The sequence below is a fragment of the Notamacropus eugenii genome, chromosome 5 (genome assembly GCF_028372415.1).
Source record: "Notamacropus eugenii isolate mMacEug1 chromosome 5, mMacEug1.pri_v2, whole genome shotgun sequence".
Lineage (NCBI taxonomy): Eukaryota > Metazoa > Chordata > Mammalia > Diprotodontia > Macropodidae > Notamacropus > Notamacropus eugenii.
In genome coordinates, this window is record NC_092876.1 from 24,428,263 (window position 1) to 24,451,249 (window position 22,987).

The 22,987-nt window shown below is 40.1% G+C and overlaps 1 pseudogene; it reads left to right on the plus strand.

Moving 5' to 3' along the window:
• The first annotated feature begins 19,420 nt into the window (after positions 1-19,420).
• On the plus strand, positions 19,421-21,923 carry LOC140507428 (eukaryotic translation initiation factor 3 subunit E pseudogene; annotated as a pseudogene).
• Positions 21,924-22,987: the final 1,064 nt, after the last annotated feature.

Here is a 22,987-nt window from a genome sequence, read left to right on the forward strand (position 1 = left end):
CCACCTCCAGGCTTCCCCAAAGGCCTTTTCTTTCTCTGTGCCATGCTCCCTCACTGAATACACTGTGAACTCTTTGAGAGCAAGAACTGTGTTTTTGCCTCTCTTTGTATCCCTGGTGCTCAGTGCAGTGACTGGCTTGCAGTTGGTGCTTAATAAACGCTTATTGAGTAACTTATTGACTTTGAAGCACAGACGTGGGAATGAGTTGTGTGTCTATTTCTGAGGACATTTCACACTAGATGTCCTGTAGCATCTCAAGCACAACAATAAGTCCACAACTCAACTCATTAACCAACCCCCCAAGCTATTCACAATTTCCCAGCTTTCCGATTTCGATGGAGGACACTAGTGTACTCCCAGTGCTCCAAGTTTTTCTTGGTACCATCCTCTAGTCCTCTCCCTCACCTCACATACCCAATCTCTTTCCAGGTCTTTTCACTGATACTTTCACAATATGTGTCATGTCTTTTCCCCCATTTGCCCACACAGCCACTGTCCCTGAATTCTCCTGGCTCTGCTCTGAACAAGAATGTGCTACATGATCTCCCCACCATCTCCTCCTCCCTGCTGAGCCATTCCTCTAGTTGTTGTTGTGGCTGTCCTTCATTCTCAAAGAGGAACACAGCATCAGAGAGATGATAACATAACTTGTAATGGACTTTGGTTTGAGAGAAAGAGGGCTGTGCAACTTCACAAGCTTCCATTTCTCCACCAGAGCCATCTGGTTCCACTGTTCAAATATTCATCAGGATGACCGAAGATGGCCCAAGATGCAATGGGAGACCCTTGTGCTTTTAAGCTAAGATCATTTCAGGTTCTCAGTTTGAGTGAGGAAACAGCCATTCGATGCATAAGCCTCTTTAAGGAGTGAGCTGAGTTAACAAACTGGAACTGGCCAGCTGGGTGCCTATTGAGGTAGCTCAGACTACTCACAGGTTGTGTTTGTCATCCCTGTAGTACACCTATATCCAAAGGAATCAAAGGAAATGGGAAAGGATTCATGTGTGCAGAAATATTTTTAGCAGCTCTTTTCATGGTAATCAAGAGTTGGAAACCAAGGGCTCTCATCTAATGGTGAATGGTTAAACAAATTCTGACAGAAGAATGTAATGGGATATTGCTGTGTCCTTAGAAAGGATTGGCTGGAGAATTTTGGAGGAAACAGGGAGCCCCCTCCATGAGCTCATGCAGGCCAGCACTGGAAGAGTTTATGCAGTGATAACCACATTAGAAAGGAAAACCATTTTGAAACACTTCAGAACGCTAGTCAGCACAAAGACAAGGCCCAAGTCCAAAACAATGCTGATGAATGCCTGCTGAGAGAGGTAACAAACTTAGAATGCTGGAAGCAAAATACTTGCTCAGGCTATAGTAGTGTAGGAATTTGCTTTGTCACACTATACTTCTATGTTTTGAAGGGTTTATCTTGCACAGAGACACAGAGAGTGTACGTGTGCATGTGTAATAGGCTCACTGGGTGCAGGGAGAGTAAAGAAAGAAATAGAAGGATTAATTATTTTAAAGCCCCAAAAATAAATTGCACATTTGTAACACAGAGCAAATGTGTCTAGATAAAAGTTCTTTAAAAAACTTTAGGTTTGAGGGGTCAGGAAGCTCAGTATGAAGCAGAAGTTTGACTCTACAGTGGCCAATCCCTTAGTATGATTTTCCACTTCATACTCCCCAGAAGACGATTGGTGCCCTTGGTGTTTCCTGAACTTGGGGTGCTATTTTCAGTCAGCAAGTTCAAGAGTTATGGTCAGCATGGATGAAAACTCCATCCAGTGAATTCTTTCAAAAGTTAAGTGAGTCTGTCATTCAATGATCAACACAAGACGTTTAATGAAGTCAGAGTAGGAAAGTAAGGCAAGAGCAATGTGTGAATGAGATACACATACATAGAACTGTTTTTTGGGAAAGTGTCCCTCTCAGCTCCCTGATAAGCAGATTCTTTCCCCCACACAGGATTCACCATATTACTCAGAAAAGATTGTTAGCAATATGCTAGGAACTGTTATAGTCCCTCACTAGCAGGTAAACCTAAAGTCCTTGAGAGTGGGAACACACTCTAAACCATCAGTTTGACATCCAACCCAGGTCCTCCAGTCGTCACTGAGGGCTGAATCACTGTGGGCAAGGTTCTCATCTTCTTCATCACCAGCAATGGCTGAGTAGTTGCTACATTAAGTATATAACCCCAAAAATCATCATCCGTTATACCAGGATAACCTTCAGAGACATACTCCCAAACCTTAGTCCTCATGGAGATAGGGACTGGCAACTGTTTCTACAGTGGTTAAAACCACAGTAACTGAAGAGTCAGAAAAGAAAATTCTCCACATCAAAATCCTTGCTATTGTAAAAGAAGTCAACATTTTAAATAAATATGGCTTTGTTAATGGAAGTGACCATAAAGAAGAAGCATTGCCATGAGCTTGGCTGTCCTATCCCAAGAACAATGGGGCCATTCTCTTTGGCTTATCACCTACTGTGTTCCTTCCTCCAATAGAATGTGACTGAGAGGTGGGATTAACACAGTTTTTGTGTTTATATTTCCAGGGTTCATCACAGTGTGTTGAACATTGTAAGCACTTAATAAAGATTTTCCTTCACTCATTCCTTCCTTCCTTCATTCATTGTTTAAGATGAATCTCAGAGTTGGAACATAGTGAAGGAATCCTGGATTCAGGCATTTATGAGGAAGTTTCTAACACTTCCTCCATTTCCCTTCTACTTCTGATTCAGAACATCCCATTCCAGTTGCTGTTTCTGTCCTCATACAGGAGGACATCAGAGCTTGTCCTCAAGGAGCTTATATTCCTTTAGGGTGAGAGGAAGAGGAGATATGATAAATACACCATGAAGTCATTGCAAAGTAAACCTGGTGTATAATCAGCCTCCCTCCCAGGAAAACTTTGGTTCAAGACATGGGATCATAGATTGGAACCTAGAAGAAAGTGAAAGGGAGAAGCAGAGCATATTAAACTATCTCACATAAAAGAGCCAAGAAAGACTTTTTTACAATGGAGGGGAAGTAAGGGAAGATGAGGAGGAATAAGTGCTACTTCCTCTCAGGACTTCCTCTCATTTGGCTTCAGGAGGAAATAACACACACACACACACACACACACACACACACACACACACACTCATTTGGGTATGGAAGATATCTTACCCTACAGGAAAGCAGGGGGTTAGCAGATAAGAGAGGGGGAATATTACAAGGAATAGAAGATTGGGGGAAGGAGAAATTGGAAGCAAAACTTTGGTAGAGGCACAGGTCAAGGGAAAGAATAGAATAAATAGGGGACAGCACAGCATAAAGGGAAATATAGTTAGTCTTTCACAACATGATTGTTTTGGAAGTGTTTTGCATAATGAGACATGTATAACCTCTATTAAATTACTTGCCTCATCAGTGAGGATGGTAGCGGAAGGGAGAAGGGAGAGAATGTGAAGCTCAAAACTTTAAAGATTGTTTATACCTGCAAATACGAAAAAAAAATATTGAGATAATGGGACATAAATTTCTATCTTTTCCTACAGGCAAATAGAAGGGAAAGTGATGGGGTGGGGGTAATAAAAGGGTGGCTGTTGTTATGTTCTTCCTTTTTTTTCAAGGAGGACTATGACATCAAGATAATTACATGACTTGCAGTTTACTTTACTTTAGGAGGGCTGTGCAAAGTCACCAGCCTCACTTTCTTCTGCAGAGCCATCTGGGTCCAGTGGCCTGATATTCATCAAGAAGAGTGGAAATAGCTCACTGTACTATAGGCTAAGGTCTTACCACATTCTCACTTTGAGTGAGATACACTCATTCAATGAATAGTCTTCTTTAAATAGTTACTCAAGGGATGGCCCCTTTCATAAAAAAAAAAAAATCAAACTGGGAGTTGGTGACCCCCAAGCTTCCTGGGCAAAAGAGAAAGAGTTACTATTTGGGAATGAGAAGGGAGGGCAGATCAGAGGGAAGGGTAATCAGAATACAAAGTATCTTAGGGTAGGGAGAGAGGAAGATGAGGAGAAAATTTGAAATTCAGAATTTTGTAGAAGTGCATGTTGAAAACTGAAAATAAATAATGTTTTTTTCATAAAGGAAGGGTGTGGCTCCAAATCTATGATCCCATGTCTTCAACCTTAGTTTTCCTGGAAGGGAGGCCAACTCTAAACTAGGTTTACCTTGCAATGACTTCACAGATTACATATCCTCTTCCCACACCCTAAGGGGATATAAGCACCTTGAGGACATGCCCTGATTTCCTCCTTTTGTCTCCTCAGTGCCTCATCATGGTTCACATTTGAGAAATCTTTGCATAATTAAATTTTCTCTCCATCTCCAGTCTTCCTTTCACTCTTCCACATTGCCTCAGAGGTGCCTTGGGACAGGCATGGAGGAGTTGGTGACCACGGTGGAGGAGACATACAGAAACTGGAGTGGGATACTTTGTGTTCTATAGGCCATGCCCAGGTGCTGTCATAGCACCAGAAAACTGGTTGTCCAGGTAGGGCATGTGGTTTGAAAACCAAATGTGTCTACAGCTTGGTGGCTAAGTGTGTAGACATGAGTCTGAAATCTATCACTTAATCTCTGGTCTGACTCATGTGTCTCTTCAGATGTAATTTGAGGAGATTAGATCACAATGGTCCTCTTCTCTTCTAAATCTATCATCCAATGATCCAGTAGGAGTTATATGACAATAGTAGACACTAGCCTTTACATGGCACTAAAATTTTTCCCAAATGCTTTATAAATATTCTCTCACTCTATCCTTATGACAATCCTGGGATGGGGATGGGTGTTGATATTATTCTCATTTTATAGACTTGAAAGTTGAGTCAAACAGAAGTGAAGTGACTTGCCCAGAGTCACACATCCAGAAAGTGTCTGAGGCAGAATTTGAACCCAGGCCTTACTGACTCCAGGTCCTGTACCCTGGGCACTATGGCACCATCTGGCTACCTTCAGAAAGTAAGAAATATTAGCTATTCTTATTAACCTTCAAAACCTTGCTCAGATCCCTTCCTTAATTTCTCCACATGCATCTGAAAATTTCTAGTTGGTACTGTGGTGTTACAAAGGCTCAAACAACATAATTTGTATTTAATTTTACTAATTCATTATAGTACTAAGGCCAGCATTTTCATGGTCATTTACCTGTCTTTCTATTTGACCAAAGACCTCTCATGGTGGTGGGCTCACAGATTATATGCCCTTGAAGGAGCAGCTATTGCTCAGGTTGGCAATCAACCCTGATCACTTAACAATTAATGAGAAAATGAACATTACTATGAGAGGGTGGGCTACATTACACTGAGGTTCTTGAGGTACATGACTTGGGTCACCCAAATCTGAGTCAAAGGGACTTCTCCATTTCCATATCACCCATCTGACAAAAGAGAGAATCACCATTTCCTCAATTGTGTCTAACCACATGAAATGACCAGGAACATACCTCTGAACCCAAACTTAGAATTTCTTCTACTGTCTGATTAAATCTTAGCCATACTGGCTAGACAAATGCTTTAGAAAGATTTCCCACCTGATTGGTTTATGGATGAGGAAGTAGGAAAGGGGAAAACCTTGTTTCCAGCACAATAATTACTTAGTAAGTACAAGAGAGAAATAATCATTTCTCACAGCATATAAGGTGCTGCCCAATTCCAAATACTTGGATTATCTCAGATCATCCCATTATTGTCACCCCTGAGGAAGCCAGAGGCCATCCAAAGGCCAGGCTAGGTCTGGGGATTCAACTGATGCCCCTCTATGAAAATCCTGCAGACAGTGCTTACAATGCACCAGATACCTTTGCCTTTGCATCACTTTCAGCTTTTCTAGGTGATTTAAGGCTCTTTCAGAAGCAAAGATTTGGACAAATAGATGGATAGATAGAAGAGGGTAATGGAGAGGGTGGGAAGGCCTTGGGACATAGAACACCAAAATTTAAGTCTCTGCTCTAAAAGTGACTTGCTGTGTTACCTCATATGAGTTCCTTCTCCTCTCTGAGATAATAACTTCTTGACAGCCTCTCTCATAGGGCTGTGATGACAAGTAAATTATCTCATACAGCCTTCCAGCTTTGCAAGTGAAGAACAGAAGGACAGAGGAGAAATGTGATTTCCCTGAAGTCACAGGGTTTTAAAGAAACAGAGCCCAGATCCAAATCCCATTTCATCAACTACAGGGTGGACCATCTTTCTGCTGCTAGATTCAGTGGCCTTTTAAACCTGTAGAAGACTATGCCTACGTGAGAATGAATTGAACTGAAATATACATAAATGGGTAGAAAGTAGTAAGAAAGATGGAGAGATAAAAGGTAGAGATAGACAGAAAATGAGAGGAATATATGGATAGACAGAAAGATAGAGACAGAATGAGGAAATAACCAAGGAAACAAAAGTTCAACCTTCTGAGAATATAAATTTATTTTTTTACATTTAATTCTTTAATTTTATTCAATTACATATAAATGAAAATTTTGACACTTATTTTAAAAAATTGAATCACATATTCCTTTCCATCCCCCGTGCTCCCTCCTTCTTGAGAAGGAGAGCAATTTGATATGAATTTTATATGCTCCGGCACACAAAACATTTTCATAATAGCCACGTTGCAAAAGAAAATGCAGACAAAAAAGAAAAACACAGATAACAAAAATGCTTTAAAAGCATACTTCAATCTGTGTTCAGATTCTAATTCTTTCTCTGGAGAGGGACACCATTTTTCAGTGTAAGTCCTTTTCTTAAATCATGGTATTTCTGAGAATAGCTAAGTCATTCACAGTTCATAACTGTACAAAATTGGTGTTACTCTGTACAGTGTTGTCCTGGTTCTACTTTCTTTGTTTTGCATCATCAGTTCATGTAAGTCTTTCTTGGCTTTTCTGAAAGCATCCTACTCATCAGTTCTTATAGCAAAGTAATATTCCATCTTGGCCATATACCACAACTTGTTCAGCCATTCCCCATGTGATGGGCATCCCCGCAATGTCCAGTCCTTGGCTGCTAAAGAAAAAGAGATACCATAAAGGTTTTTAGTAAATATAGAGTCTTTTCCCTTTTTTAGTCCCTGTGGTTTAGACCCAGTAGTGCTATTTGTGTGTCAAAGGGTGACATCAATTTTTTAAGCAATGTGTGCCATTTGAGTAACAAATTGGAACTAGGTGTCCTCAGCTTTTCACTGGACCCAAATGTACAGGGGGAATCATTTTTTTTGCATTAAGCAATCACAGGAAGAAGAATACAGAACAAGATATGTAATTAGATCATCTGATTTCTAATTTGAGGAGGTGTTGGGACTTTCTGAGTCTCAGGGGGAGAACAAAAAGATGAAATTTACTGAAATCAGAAAAAGAGGAATCTTCCCTACCCCCAACTGTCTGTATTCAGTCACAGGGACAAGGACACAGTAACTGACCAACTGCTATAGGGCCAGTTTTCAGAAAATGCATATGGGTGCTTGAGATATATGACCTTTAGAAAACTCCTTGCATCAGTTTTTGGATCTCACCAGGTTTCTGGGCAGCATAACCACGGTCCTTAATTAAGGGTCTCTAAGCAGCAGGAAGAGGGGGTCAAGCTTCTCAGCCACATAGGGACAGGTTCAAAAAAGGTAATGTAAATACCTCATCCTCCTCATAATTGAATTGTTTTCTCACAAGGAAGAAATTGGACTAGGACCATAGCTGAAAAGAAAGAAAACTGAGCTAGATCCAAAATTGATCAAAAGATGGAGTTAATATAGTTCCTTCAATTCCCACAATTTAGAGAGAGAGAGAAACAGAGATAGAAATAGAGACAGAGACAGGGACAGAGGATACTGGCAGATAGACAGATAATAGATTGTAATGAGAGTAAAAGGTCCTCCCTGCCCATTAATAGGCCTCAAGAGGAGCCCATTAAGGGAAGCTTGATTAGGCGAGGCCAGCACTTTTTGTTAATTCCCAATGAGGCACTGGGTGATGAGGGTCATGATGCCTTCTGGCTCTGAAAAGTGTATATATACTCTGAGGTGAGACTTTGCTTTGGGCCTCAGTGATTGGAAGAGTGATTTAGCCAGACTAGACTGTGGGCAGTCATTAAAGAACCCCCTGGCTTTGAAAACCCAGATATTGATGCTTCTCTCTCTGCTTACATGTCATCAATCAGTTGAATTTGTTTATTGATCTGAAATGTATGTATTCCTTATGGCCAGACAGTTAGAAGCCCTGTCTGTTGGTCTTAATTTCTCTGCTTATATTTTCTCTTTTGCTATATGAAATAAAAGAAGATTGCTGACCCCTTTAACAGCTATCTTTCCAATTAAAACAGATCCAAGAACCTGTGCTAGCAGCCATCCTGGGTATGCCTCTGTGGTCTGAACTTCAACCCAGGTCCTGCAGCCATCACTTAGGGATAAAGCATTGTGGGAAAGGTCTCACTTTCCTCACCACGACCCATGGCTGACCTGTTCCTAAATTGAGAAGGTAACCCCACGAATCACCATACATGATTCCAGGCTGGCCTGTTGAGCCATAATCCCAAGCTTCACTCCACAGGGAGATAGGATCTGGCAACTGTTTCTACAGGGGTTAAAACCAGTTACTGAAGACCCAGAAAAGAAAATTCTCAACATCAAAATGCTTGCTACTCTCAAAGGAGTCAACATTTGAAATAAATGTGGCTTCACTAATGGAAGTGACCATAAAGAAAAGGCACTGCCATAAGCTTGGTTGTCCTATCTCAAAAGCCATGGAGCCTTTCCCTCTTGCTTATAACCGACTATGTTCCTTTCTCCAATAGAAAGTGAGTTCCTTAAGAGCAGGGACTATCTGGGTTTTTGTGTTTATATTTCCAGGGATCAGCACAGTGAGTTGAACACTACAAGCATTTATTAAATGTTTTCATTCATTCATTCATTTCTTAAGATGGACCTCAGTATTTGACCACAATACTGGGAGTCTGAGTTCAGGGAGGTATGAGGAAGGCTCTAACTGCTCCTCTCCTTCCCTTCTGCTTCTGATTAAGAACTTAAGGTTGGGGCCCTGGTCCTGGGTGGGTTTTAAAGCATTATTTAACAGGGTATTTATTTTAACAGGGTAACTACCAAACCTGCCTGTCTGCTACATCATCCAGTAAAGAAATATTTTTTTAAATGATAGAAGTCAATCCAGGGTTCAAAATACATCTGAAAATTTTCCTTCTTGACTCTGACTAGCCGGTCATCATCTCTAACAACATTTCTTGTTCTTTGGAAGATTTTATTTAATATCACACAAAATAAAAACTGCCTGGGAAATGTCATGGAGAAAAAGAAAGTGAGGTCCTGTAATAGTAAAGGCATTTGAAGATCTTCCCTGTGACTTAATAGACCCATGTGACTTTTTGTGAGCTTGGCCCAGCCCACAACTAGACTCACATGACACCCATGGTGAGAAGAGCTTGCCAAACAGGTGAAGCAGGAGGGGTGCAGCAGGAAGAGTGAGGTAGAGCTAGGAAAGAGCTATGCAGAAAAGAGCAGCTAGTATGATGGATGAGAGAGGGAGTGATTTTACCTAAGGGAGCTTGTTTGTGTGGAGGCCTGACAGAGGGAAGGTTTGGGGATGGCCATGCTCCCTGCATTGGTAATGTGTACAAACTTCATTGTTACTATGGTTGAATTGGCTTTCCAGTATCTGAATAAATACCTTAGTTTCATCTTTGAGGAAGAATTTGTAATTTGAAAATTTGCCTTGGAAATATGCATGCATATCCATAGGGACTGTTGTGGGTATCACATTGGTAACAGGTCAACAAAATGAATTTCATCTTCAACTACATTACAGAACAATAAAAGTGATAATAATCTCTTAAAAGTTTGAATCACAGAGATGGAAGGAGCCTCAAAGTCTACTCAAGTGAAATCTAAAGTTGAAGAAACATATTCTTTTACATACCTAATATATGATCATCTTCACCTTACTTAAAGAGCTTGGGGGAAGGAAGAAGCACTATTCTGTTCTGAGGCAACACATTTGACTTTTGAAGAGTTCTAATTATTGACAAGTTATTTTTTTCCTTAGATTAATTTTGAATTTGCATTTTTCAATTTCCACCATTTTTGATTAGTCCTCTGGAACCAGACAGAATGAACTTAGCCCCTTCTCCACATGACATGATCAGGTACTCAAAAGCATCCATCATGTCCTCTACTGATCCCCACCACAGTCATGAGTCTACTCTTTTCCAGGTGAAGCATCTTCTATTCTTTCAACTAATCTTCATAAAATATAATTTTCTTTTCTTAACTGAAATATTTTGTTTGCTTTCAGAGGTCGACTATCACTTCCATACATCTTAGTTTTTTTTCCATTCCTTCCCCCTCATTCCCTTCTCCCTCCCTGATACAGCATAAAATCTTATATAGGTTCTACACATACATTCCTATTAAATGCCTGTTGCATAGAAGAAATAAAATGCATGCTAGAAAAATTAAAACAAAACAAAAGAAAGCATAATACAAAATAAAATGATCTGTTTCTATCTGTGATTCAATTCCATAGTTCTTTCTCTGGATGTGGAAAGAGTTTTGCCTCAAGAGTCCATTGGAAATTTTTTAAGTCCATGCATTTCAATGAAATACTAAGTCTACCAGAAAACTTCCTTTACACTATGGTTGCTGTGGCATATAATGTTCTCTTGGTTCTTCTCCTTTCACTCAGCATCAGTTCATTTAAGTCTTTCCAGGCTTCTCTGAAGTCTTCCTGTTCATCATTTCTCATAGCACAATAATATTCCATTACATTCATATAACACAACTTGTTCAATCATTCCCTAATTGATGAGCATCCCTTTAATTTTCAGTTTTTGGCCACCACAAAGAGAGCTGCTATAAATATTTTTGTACTTATGAGACCCTTTCCCATTTCTATGATCTCTTTCGGATAGAATCCCAGGAGCGATATTGCTGCTTCAAAGGATATGCACTTTGGGTTTAGGGTCAATTTTATTTAAAAAAAAAGAAGAAGAAGAAAGAAGAAAACCAAATTACCAATATCAAAAATGAAAAGGGTGAACTGACCTCCAGTAAGGAGTAAATGGATAGTATAATTAGAAATTACCTTTCCCAATTGTATGCCCATAAATTCAACAATCTAAATGAGATGGATGATTATTTTAAAAAATATAAATTGCCCAGATTAATAAAAGAGGAAGTTGAGTACTCAAATAACCCCATCTCAGTAAAAGGCATTGAACAAGCCAAGAAAGAACTCCCTAGGAAAAAATCTTTAGGGTCAGATGGATTTACAAGTGAATTCTATCAAACATTTAAAGAACAGTTCATCCCAATACTATATAGACTGTTTGGAAAAATTGTCGGAGTCCCACCAAATACCTTTTAGGATAAAAATATGGTACTGATACTTAAACCAGGAAGAACCAAAACAGAGAAAGAATATTATAGGCCAATTCCTCTAATGAATATAGATTCAAAAATTTTAAATAAGATGTTAGCAAAAAGAATATAGCAACTTGTCACGAGAATAATTCATTATGATCATATGAGATTTATACCAAGAATGCAGGACTGGTACAATATTAGAAAAATTATTAGCATTATTGATCATATCAACAAAAAAATTAACAGAAACCACATGATTATCTCAATAGATGCAGAAGAAGTTTTTGACAAAATATAACACCTATCCCTATTGAAAACACTGGAAAGAACAGGAATAAATTGAACTTTCTGTGAAATAGCAAGCGGTATCTACCTAAAACCATCAGCAAGCATTGTATGCAATAGGGACAAGCTGGATGCATTTCCAACAATATCGGTTTGGAACAAGGATGACCATTATCACCAATGTTATTCAATATGGTATTAGAAATGCTATCTGTAGCAACAAGGAAAGAAAAATAAGTTGAAGTAATTAGAACTAGCAAAGAAGAAACTAAGTTATCACTCTTTGCAGATAACATGATGATATACTTAGAGAATTCCAGAGAATCAAGTAAAAAACTACTTGAAATAATAAACAACTTTGGAAAAGATGCAGCTTACAAAAGAAACCCATATAAATCATATGTGTTTCTATATATTACTATCAAAGCCCAACAGCAAGAGATAGAAAGAGAAATTCTGTTTAAAGCTACAGTAGACACTATAAAATATCTGAGAGTCTGCCTGCCAAAACAAACCCAGGGACTATAGGAACACAATTACAAAACACTTTTCGCACAAATAAAGTCAGATCTAAGTAAGTGGAAAAACATCAGTTGCTCATGGGTAGGCCAAGCTAATATAAAAAAAAATGACAATTCTATCTAAATTAATTTACTTATTCAGTGCCATATCAATCAAACGACCAGATAATTATTTTCTAAAGCTAGAAAAAATGATATCAAAGTTCATCTTGAAGAACAAAAGGTTCAGAATATCAAGGGAACTAATGAAAAGTAATGCTAGGGAAGGTGGCCTAGCCCTACCAGATCTCAAATTGTATTATAAAGCAACAGTCATGAAAAACATTTGGTACTGGTTAAGAAACAGAGGGGTAGACGAGTGGAATAGGTTAGGTACTCAAGACACAGTAGTTAATGAATATAACAATCTACTCTTTGATAAACCCAAGCACCACAGCTTCTGGGATAAGAACTCACTGTTTGACGAAAATTGCTGGGAAAACTGGATTACAATCTGGTGAAAAATGAGCATAGACCAATGCCTGACACCATACACAAGAAAGAAGTCCAAATGGATACATGATCTAGGTATAAAGATTTATACTATAAACAAATTAGTGGAGCAAGGAATAGTGTATTTATCAGATTTATGAAGAATGGAGAAATTATGACCCAACAAGAGAAAGAGAACATTATGAAGTGCAAAATGGATAATTTTGATTACATTAAATTGAAAAGTTTTTGCACAGACAAACCCAATGAACCAAGATTAGGAGGGAAGCAAAAAACTAGAAAAGAAGTTTTGCAACTAGTGTCTGTGGAAAAGGCCTCATTTCTAAAATATATAGAGAACTGAGTCAATTGTACAAGAATACAAATCATTCCCCAACTGATAAACTGTCAAAGGATATGAACAGGGAGTTTACATTGGAAACAATTAAAGCTATCTATAATCATATGAAAATAATGCTCTAAATCACTATTGATTAGAGAGTTGCAAATGAAAACATCTCTGAGGTACCACATCACACCTATCAGACTGATGAGCATGACAAAACAGGATGATGATAAATGTTGGAGAAGATGTGGGAGAGTTGAAACACCGATTCATTGTTAATGGAGCTATGAGCTGATCCAACCATTCTGGAGAGCAATTTGGAACTATGCCCAAAGGGCTGCAAAAATACAGTTTTCTTGTTGACTTCAACATTTAACTTTCAACTAATCCTTCTAGTACATGATTTGCTCATTAATTTAGTATTCACCTAATCCTCAAAGACATGATTAGTTTCTTGACTTTTGTTGTGGAGGAATTAGAATCAGTATTCCTAGGACATGATCTTAAGGTCATCTCTCAAGTTACCTTCTTCTTGAAGCTCTCCATGGTATCCCTTTTTTAAATCAGGAGACCCAGAAAGGAATATATTTCATGTGTGGCATGACCACAACAGAATACAGTAACGTTGTCACCTCCATTGTACTGGGTAACAAATGGGACTAAAGTATTGAAGATTGGAGTAGTTAACACATTAAGGCCAAGCTTTTGATTCAGAGTATAAAGAGTGGAATGAAAGAATTCTTTGAGAACTTAGTATGAAAAACAAAAAAAATGGTTATTTTAACCAAGAATTAATGTCAAGAAATAGGGACAAAGGTGGCAAATAATTCCTGTCATCTTAGACACCATGTTTGGTTTGGATCCATATTATTTATGTTATTATTTTTCATCTGTTATTTATGTAGTTCTCTTAATGAAGAACATTCCTGATTTTGAGGAGAAAAAGCTTACCTTTCTGGATGACATTGGACCAATCACTTCCCTTTTCTGCACCTCAGCTTCCCCATCTATAAAATGAGGAGATTCAACTACTTAACCCCTAAGATCTCTTCCATTTCTAATTTTCAAAGTTATAGGTCTTGAGGGTCTTTGAATTCTGGTGTTCTGAGCATTGGTGCTACAGTCAGAAAATCTGTATTTAAGTCTGTGGGCAAGTCACAACTTCCATAAGTCACAGTTTTCTCATTTGTAGAATGATAGAGTTAGACTAGATGGCCTCTGAGTTCCCTCACACTTCTCTGTGATCCTGAGAAGCTGTGGTCTCTTGATTGTTTCTGGATAATGCCTAAAATAATCAGCTCCTAAGTCCTTATATATGAGGGTTTAGGGCTTGGAACATGGAGTCTCTTACTGAGGGAGGAGGGAAAGGCAGTCTTTGGACTTCCACTGTTTCATGGTACTGTGCCTTTCAGAGAGGGACAAGCTGGGTGTGATAGCTGAAGTGAAGAAAGGAGGAGAGTGGTTGTTGAGACAGGATGCTGTTTGAGACTCATTGGTTTCATTTGCTAAAATAGGAACTTTTTCCTTTCCTCTGCAAAAGAACATGGTATAGGGAGAGTGCGCTGCATGTGGAGTCAGAAAATCACTAGTTCAAATCTCCAAGGCTTACTAGCTGTGTGACTCGGGGAGAGTCAGGTAGCCTCTCTGAACATTGATTTCTTCATCAGTAACACGAAGCTAATAACACCTTCATACTCACTACGCTAATCAGATAATGGATGGAAAGTTCTTTGCAAACTTAAAATGCCTTAATTCAGTGTCCATTGTTATGATTCTCCATTGTTGGAGCAAAACAACTGTCACCCACTTTTATGCTTAAGGATCATATCTGTAAGACTCAATATTTTGTCATGTTTGCTATACCTAATACAAATATTATTTTGAATATATTAAACACTATGGGACGCTGAGTGATTAGTTTCCTTGCTTTGACATGACACTGTCTTGGACTCAGATAAATTTCCTTGGGAAGCTGGCATTGAAACAGACTTTTCTTCATTGAACCTCATGGGCCCAATTAACTGGAGTTAAGAGAATCTAAATCTCTTCCTGAGTTCAAAACCAGCCTCAGACACCTAATAGGTATGTGACCCTGGGAGAGTCACTTAACTCTGTTTGCCTCAGTTTCCTCAGCTGTAAAAAATAGCTGGAGAAGGACATGGCAAAACCATTCAAGTATCTTTGTCAAGAAAACCCCAAGGTGGGGTCATAAACAGGCAGATATGACTAACGCAATTTAACAAGAAATTTAAATCACTATAGATTTTTTTAGGAATGAATGGTCGACATCAGGAAAAATTTGCTCAGTTCTGCAAAAGACTTGGTTTTTTTTCTACTCTGGAGCAGTTGAAATTTGCATATGTGTGATAAGTTTCCCAAATTTCTTGTTTCATCAAATTATTTACATTAGTGTCAAAAATCAGAGAAACTATTTTACTATGGCAGGGTATGGAAATCAGCTTGATTTCTTTCAAGAAGAGGCAGTGAATGTTCCCCCAATTGAATAGAATTCTACTCATCAGGGATGATGGAGCACAGGTTCTAGGTTTATTGTTCCAACTCCACTTTGAGCTGGAAGCAGGGTGCCCAGAGAATGGCTGCTCATTTCCACCTCAGGGGTACACAGGTATCCCTGAGGCATTGCTGGGTGTCTTTCTAATGCTATTGCTTCCTGATACACTTCCTTCTTTGATTATCAGTTCATATCAATTAATCAGCTAGACTTAATTAGCTTTTTAAATAAATATTTGTCATGCTTGTACACTTGATGCAAAATTCTTCCTTTTTCCCCCCAAAACATCTGAGACATATAGACATAATTCCAGGTGACAGTGGGCTCCAACTTAGAGAGCAGACATGATCAAAGTCATAATATCAAACTCCTGGACTTTGTTTTGCTGGAATTCTTGAGATCTTCCCCTCACTAAAGAAGAGCTTTTCTGTTGGGCTCCTGGGTCACTTCCTGAATCTACCTTTGCTTGTGGTATTCATTTTGTTCTTTCCTCTCCATACAGACATTGCTACCAGCTGATGCTGCCCCAGCCACTGTCAGGGTACCAATGGAAAAGGTCAGATCCCCTGCTCATCTCATTTCTGCAAGGTTCTCCTCAGGCGAAGGTGCTCTCTTCCTCCTCCCACTCAACGATCTCTTGTCAGAGCCCTGGCTAGAGGCTTCCAGCTTTCCTACTGGATTCTTCATTCTAAATTACCTCCCTTGGTTTTCTACAAGCCCCCACAGCTGTAAACAATCTAAGTAGACGTCTTATCACATTTAGTTGAAATGCACTGATTGGATAGATATGTCTATCCTCACCTGAATGTACTGATCCAACTAAGACATGTCCTCATCTAGGTATCTGGAATGGGAGCTTCCTTTAAATGGGGTGGGGAGGCTTGATTGACTGAATCAATCAAGCTCCATCCTAACTTTTTCAGTTGCTCTTGGCCAATGTGGTAGAAGGCATGCTTAGAGTAGTTGGGTATTCAGGGTAATGCCTATGCAGAAACTAAGGATCTTAGTTCAAGGGCTAGAAGGGACTTTGGAGATCATTGGGTTCAATGTTCTTATTTTACAGAGGAATAAACTGAATCCCAGAAAGAGAAAGAGACTTACCCAGTGGAGTTAATGACAAAGCTGAGATTCAGACCTAGAACCTTTGTTTCTAGAATCAATGGTCTTTCCACTGGCCTACCACAGAAATCACTAACTGGACCAACTGTAGTCTGGAGAACCAAAACTATTAATTGATAAAATGGTCTCTTTGCTAAACCTCTTTCAGATTCTTTGACCACCCAGTGTCTTGGTAGTGTGGGCAGATTAAACCTAAAGAAAAAGGTGTGCCAGTTAACCTGACCACCTCCAAAGAATTGCCAGGACCTAAAAGAATAGCTGGGGTTTAGTAGCATTAATGAAGAGCTGTCTACATTCCAAAGTCCCTTCATGATGTTATCTATAATGACATTGCTAGGAGGAATCACAGACAGAATAGGAAGGACCAAGTTCAGGAAGAGCCTCCCAGGTAGAAGGAACAAGTGGGACATGATACTCCTTGTAGGTCTTGGGCCAGGACTTGCCTGGCACTGGGAGGCAGTGGACCACTGCCAATGGCCATTTGCCACTCTCAGTTTCTTTCTGCTGGTAACTCTGCCACCAGCCTATTTCCACTGCTGTCACACCCACAACTTCTGCACTAGCAGCTGTGACATTTCCAGCATTCAGTGCTCCAGTAGCAGCAGCAGCATTTAGACAGCACTTTCAGGTTATTTGTTGTTGTTTAGTCATTTCAGTTATGTCCAACATTTTCTGAACCTAGTTGGGGTTTTCTTGGTAAAGATGTTACAGTGGTTTGTCATTTCCTTCTCTAGATCTTCATACAGATGAAGAAACAGAGGCAAACAGGGTTTTTTGACTTGCCCAGGATCACACAGCTAGTAAGTGTCTTAGGGTGGATTTGAAGTCATGAAGATGAGTCTTCCTGATTTGAAGCCCTAGGCTCTAGGCACTGTGACACCACCTAGCTGCCTCAAGTTACAAAGGTTATAAGGAGTAGACTGACAGAGAGAGAGAAAAAGAGGGGGGGGGGGAGAGAGAGAGAGAGATGGATAGGTAGGCCAACAGACAGACAAACAGACAGACAGACAGACAGATAGAGATACATACACACATACATACATACATACATTCATATTATTTCATTTGTTCCTCACCCCTAGCTGTTGTCCTCCTTTCACAGAGAGGACCAAAATGACATCACCACTACTCCATAAGGTAGATTCTATTGTTTTTCCTATTGTGGATACAGAGGCAGACAGAGGTTAAATAATTTGCCCAGAATCACACATCTAACAAATGACTAATGCCAGATTTTAAATCAGAACTTCCAGACTCCCCGTTCAACACAACCAGACCATTTCTTGTTGAAGGAAAGAAACATGAGAGGCAGTGAGGAGTCTCAGTTCTAGCAAAGTAAACTTAGGTCCCACTTCATGTGAATCTCATTTGGAAGACTCCTGGATTTTTAACACCTGGTTCATCTTCTGCCGTCAACTCTTTCATACTTAGTAACCAAATAGGGAAACCAATCTCCTCCCTATAAGTCACACATCACTGGAAGGAGGCAGAGAACGTTGGAATAGGTTCACAATTCTGCTCATTTCTTCTCTAAATACCTCAACATCTTAAGGGGGCAGGAAAGCTAATCATTGGCCCATATATGCCCCCAATGGACACCAAGTTTGAGGACGTGGAGACTGTTTCACAACAAGTGAGCACAGATGAACAGAAGCCTCATTCATTTGTTAACACAGGCACGAGCCATCTCTTTCAGGAGATAGAGCTCTGGACGTTGAAATGGATCATCACTCAAATTTCCCAAGGCCATGTGTGAGGAAGCCATCTGTATAGGGGACATAGAGATGCTTAAAGAATGGATAACGTTGGACTTGCAGTCAGGAAGCTTTGTGTTTGATCCCTGCCTCAAGGGGTCCATAGCTGGGTGCCTCAGAGCAAGCCACTTAACTTCTGGGACCCTCAGTTTCCTTATCTGTAAAATTGGGACAATAACAGCACCCATCTAATGGGACAGAGTTGTGAGAATCTAATACATGATAAAAGGAGAGCTCTTTGTAAACTGAGGTTTGGAGCCTTCCTTCTGAGTCTAGCTTCTATTTATCCTGGAAATGTCTTATTTAGTCATGGGCATTTTCACATTGTCTCTCTCTTTAGATTGTGAGCTCCTTGAGAAAAGTGGTTGTTTTTTTGCTTTTCCTTTTACTCCTTCTTTGTGCTTAGCAGAGCACCTGGCACACAGTTGGTACTAAATTAGTGCTGACTCACACACTATATGAAAGTTATCTGCTTTTATTTACAGGATGATTTGACCAAGGAAGTTAGGGTGATGTCAGGAATTTGAGGTCAAAAGACCTTCCCCCCCCAATCCTCTCTCTCACTCACTTCTGTATTTGCCTTTAGGCAAATGATTCCATCCTCAAAAACCTCAGTTTCCTCATCCATAAAATGAGGCAGGCTTGAGCTAGGTGATCTACTAAGCCCCTTCCATTTCTAAATAAGTTATCCTGGGAACTTAGATACCTTGGTCCTGGAGTGAATGGATGTTCCATGAAAATTTCTAAAGCTAAGTGTGAGAAGTATGGACCTGGGGAGCCTGTGATGGAAAGGGCTCTCCATTTGGAGTCAGAAGAGCTGGCTTTCAATTTCAAGTCAACCTTATATTAGCTATATGAACTTGCATAAATCCCCTTTCTGAGGCTTAAGTTTCCTCATCTATCTAATGTAGGAGGTTGGACTGGATGACTTCTAAGATCCCTTTCATGTGACCCTTAATTGTTCTAGATCTAAGATCCAATGATGTCACAATCCTGCCATTCTTGTGGGTTAGGAGCTCAGTGATATTTCTCACAGAGGAAGTAATGCAACATGTGGCTCTGTGGGACCAAACACAGCACAGGAAAGCACAACCCAGACAGGGAGAAGAAAGTGTGCTTCAGGTGGATGGAGGGCTGAGTCAATCTTCTATAGCCAGGCTGGACAGGCATGACTGATGATGAACCCCAAAAGGATCCTCTGTGCCCAGGATAGATGGACATCATTAGCAGCAATCTTGGCTGAGAGCCCTACCTGAAGCAACCACACATAGAAGCCGCTGTGTCCATGGAAGTCTACCTCTGACCTGAGTCCTGTCTTTCTGTGATGCCACTGGTTGGATGGATGAATGGAAGAATGGATGGATGGAAGACTGGATGGAGGGAGGGAGGGAGGGAAGAAGGGAAGGATGGATGAGTGAATAGAAAAAAGGGAGGGATGAAAAATCATCTACTAAGCAATTTCCACATGCCAAGACCAATGGTACTAGGGTGCAAAAAGAGTGAAAAGCTGACCTGGGGAAGTTTGTCATTGAGCTATCAAAAGGGTTCCCATCTGCTAGCAAACGTAGCTGAGGTAGCTCGGCTCCTTCTTCTGGAGAAAGTGTCAACTGCAGAAAGCCTGAAGTAAAGCTGATCATCTGGAATTAGGGAGTGGCAGTAGCTGGTTTCTTTTCAATATGTTTAATTTGTGTTCAGTATAAGTTAGAGAAAAACTAGTGTGGGCTACAAGAAATATAGTAGTCCTCCAACCAAAGGAGCCAGAGAGGAGTGTTGACAATAAGGGTGGGATAGATATAGAAGTGTGTGCTAAAGCTGTATCTCGTTCTGATCCCCATGAGCAGGCACCCCCAATTTCTAATTAGTATACTAAGTTTATAAATCACCAGCAGAAAGGAGCAAGAGCAAAAAAATAAGACCACAAAAGGGAGCCTTTTTCACATGAATACTATCCTAAAGATCAAAGCAGCATAATTTGCAAAGTAAAATTCACATCCTGGAACTCTGTGCTCAATCAGAGAAGCCCTCTGGGTGCTGCTGTCAGGATCTGTTGGTTTGAGGATAGTTAAACCTCAAACAAGTTCCAGACATTCACAATAAGATCAGCAGAATATCCAGTATTTCTGATAATTTTGAGATGAGACATACAGGTTAAGTTTAAAGTTTTCCTGATCACTTAGCTCTGACTTGGATAAAATTTGGATAGATGCTACCTTGAGGAGGCACAAATATGTTACTTTGTTCCCCTCAAAAAGTATGCCCTATAATACAGACGTTCAACTACACCCCCCACTCCCAGTCCTTGTCCATTTCCATTGGGTCCATGCTGCTGAGTGCTTCCAATTCTAATCCAAGGTTATGTGAGTGAGATTCTCTGACTTTCACCCTCCTGCCTTCTTTCCCTCACCATCCTATCCCCATCCTTATGTCCTTCATCTACCTCTTTACCCTTGTTTTCTGGCTAGTCTCTGCTGACCCCTGTACTCTTTGTGTCTCATGAAAGTCTGATTTCAGGGAGAGCTGCACAAGTGTAGATGAGGATTTGTCTGTTGGTTCCCTTTACAGCAGTATCAATAAAGCTTGGCTAGGAGTTCCTCCCTTTTTCCCTGCAAGATGATGGAGCATGATCTCACTATTTGCATTGCACACTTGTTGGACCATCATCTGGTCTTCCTGCTGCTTGAGTTTCTTTCAGTCAAAGAGATATATAATGAAAAGGAATTGCTTCAAGGTGGTCCTTCTTAGTGACACAAACATGTTGGATTTTGCAGTGGATGTGTATAAAAACCTTTATTCTGATGACATTCCTCATGCTTTGTGTGAGAAAAAACCACTATTGTTGCACAAGTAAAACAGCCACAGGCAGAAGCTGAACCAATGATCAAGATGTTTGAAGACCCAGAAAGTATAAGGCAGAGACAGTCTACCTGGGATGGTCAGATGCCGCTTGACTACCAAGCTGACAAATATGGTTTTAAACAAGAACATTTTGATACACTCTAGAGAAATGCAAAACTCCAGTATGAATGTGGCACCTCTTCTGGAGCAGCAGAATGTCTTTACTTTTTTAGAGGGTTGTTCCCCTCAATTGGTAGAAATGCTTTGGGTTCACTGTGGGGAAAACCAGCATCAAAATGGTGATGCATAATTGGGATGCAGAAATGGAAGACCTTATAAGACTGAAAGAAACCATAGATAATAATTCTGTCAGTTCTCTAATGCATTCCCTTCAGCAGAAGAACATGGCTGATTCATTGATCTCTATTTGTACTCGTCAATAACACGTGACAACATTATTGATCTCTTTCTTTATCAGCCACAGTATTCAAATGCAGATCAAATTATGGGTTCACATATTCTCCACTATTTGACTTCTGCAGTCATAACAAACAAAGATGGTCCAAAACAAAAGCAGGTATTAAAGATCCAGTCAAAGTTATTCAGCAGGAGTCCTACACATACAAAGATCCTATAGCAGAGTTTGTTAATGTATGTGAATTTTGACTTAGATGCTCTGTCCAGGACCTCCTCTGCTGTTCTCCATCATTGCCACTAGATGATGGCAAGCCCTGTCTTTTCTACAAGGGCTCATTTTTCCCACCCCTACCTTCATCATTCCCTGTGAAACCTGACACCTTCCCCAGGCGTCACTTCCCAGAGACACCACTTGTGGAGGCCCCAGCCTCACACTGGTGGCAAGCGTTCCTAGAACCACATTGGCTCCAATCAGGTTTTCCCAGTAGCGCCAGAGTGGGCTCAGTCAAAGGAGGTCCCTGGAGCAGGGGTATCCTGTTACCTGGATAAACCAGACAGGGCAGGGGAAGCAGAGTAGAGTGAGCTGGGAATGCATTTTCTGTCTTCTACCAAGGCAGGCTCTGGGAGGAGTTTGGCACTCCACCCTCCAGAGAGAGAGGAGGCTGAGGGAACCTCTTCAGACTCACAGCCTACAAACTCAATCTGTGAATCCACAAAGCCCATATCCAGACTTGGGGAATCTGCTCACCAGCTACTGTTTGGTGCATTTTATGTTCATGAGGTTTTCACTTGGAAGCTCATAATTAGGTCATTCGTAAGTCACTGAAGGTGAGAGTAAAAAAACATCTTGTGCAAGGGTCCATGGTGCACCAAAGCATACTCGATATAGGAAAGCCTTAATTTTAGTCCATCAATAATGCAAAGTCTACAAAGCAATGCATATGGTCCATAAATCATTGATATTAGCAATGTTCACTTTTGCATTGACTCTAACCTTCTATACAGAGACAGGTCTTATGGCACAATCCTAAAGGCTTAAGGATATTCAAGAGTCAATCTCTGACAATCTAACGTGAAAACTGATTATCAATAATCAATAATTGGCATGGGCTTAGATTCAGAGCTCTCCCCTCCAAAGGGCAGACTTTAAGTTCAGTTCTTAAGGACAGAGCTGATTATAAGATTGGACTTCCTTTCCTGTCCTTGAACAAAATGGTGGAAACTCTCCTATTCTGCTCAGGCTTGGGTAGAGTATACATCCTTTGAAGTGGTAGCCTAAAGCCTAGTTTGATAGAGAAATACTTTCCCTATCCAAGAGATACACAGCCCTTCATAGTCCATCCTCAATCAGATTAAAAAATTAGA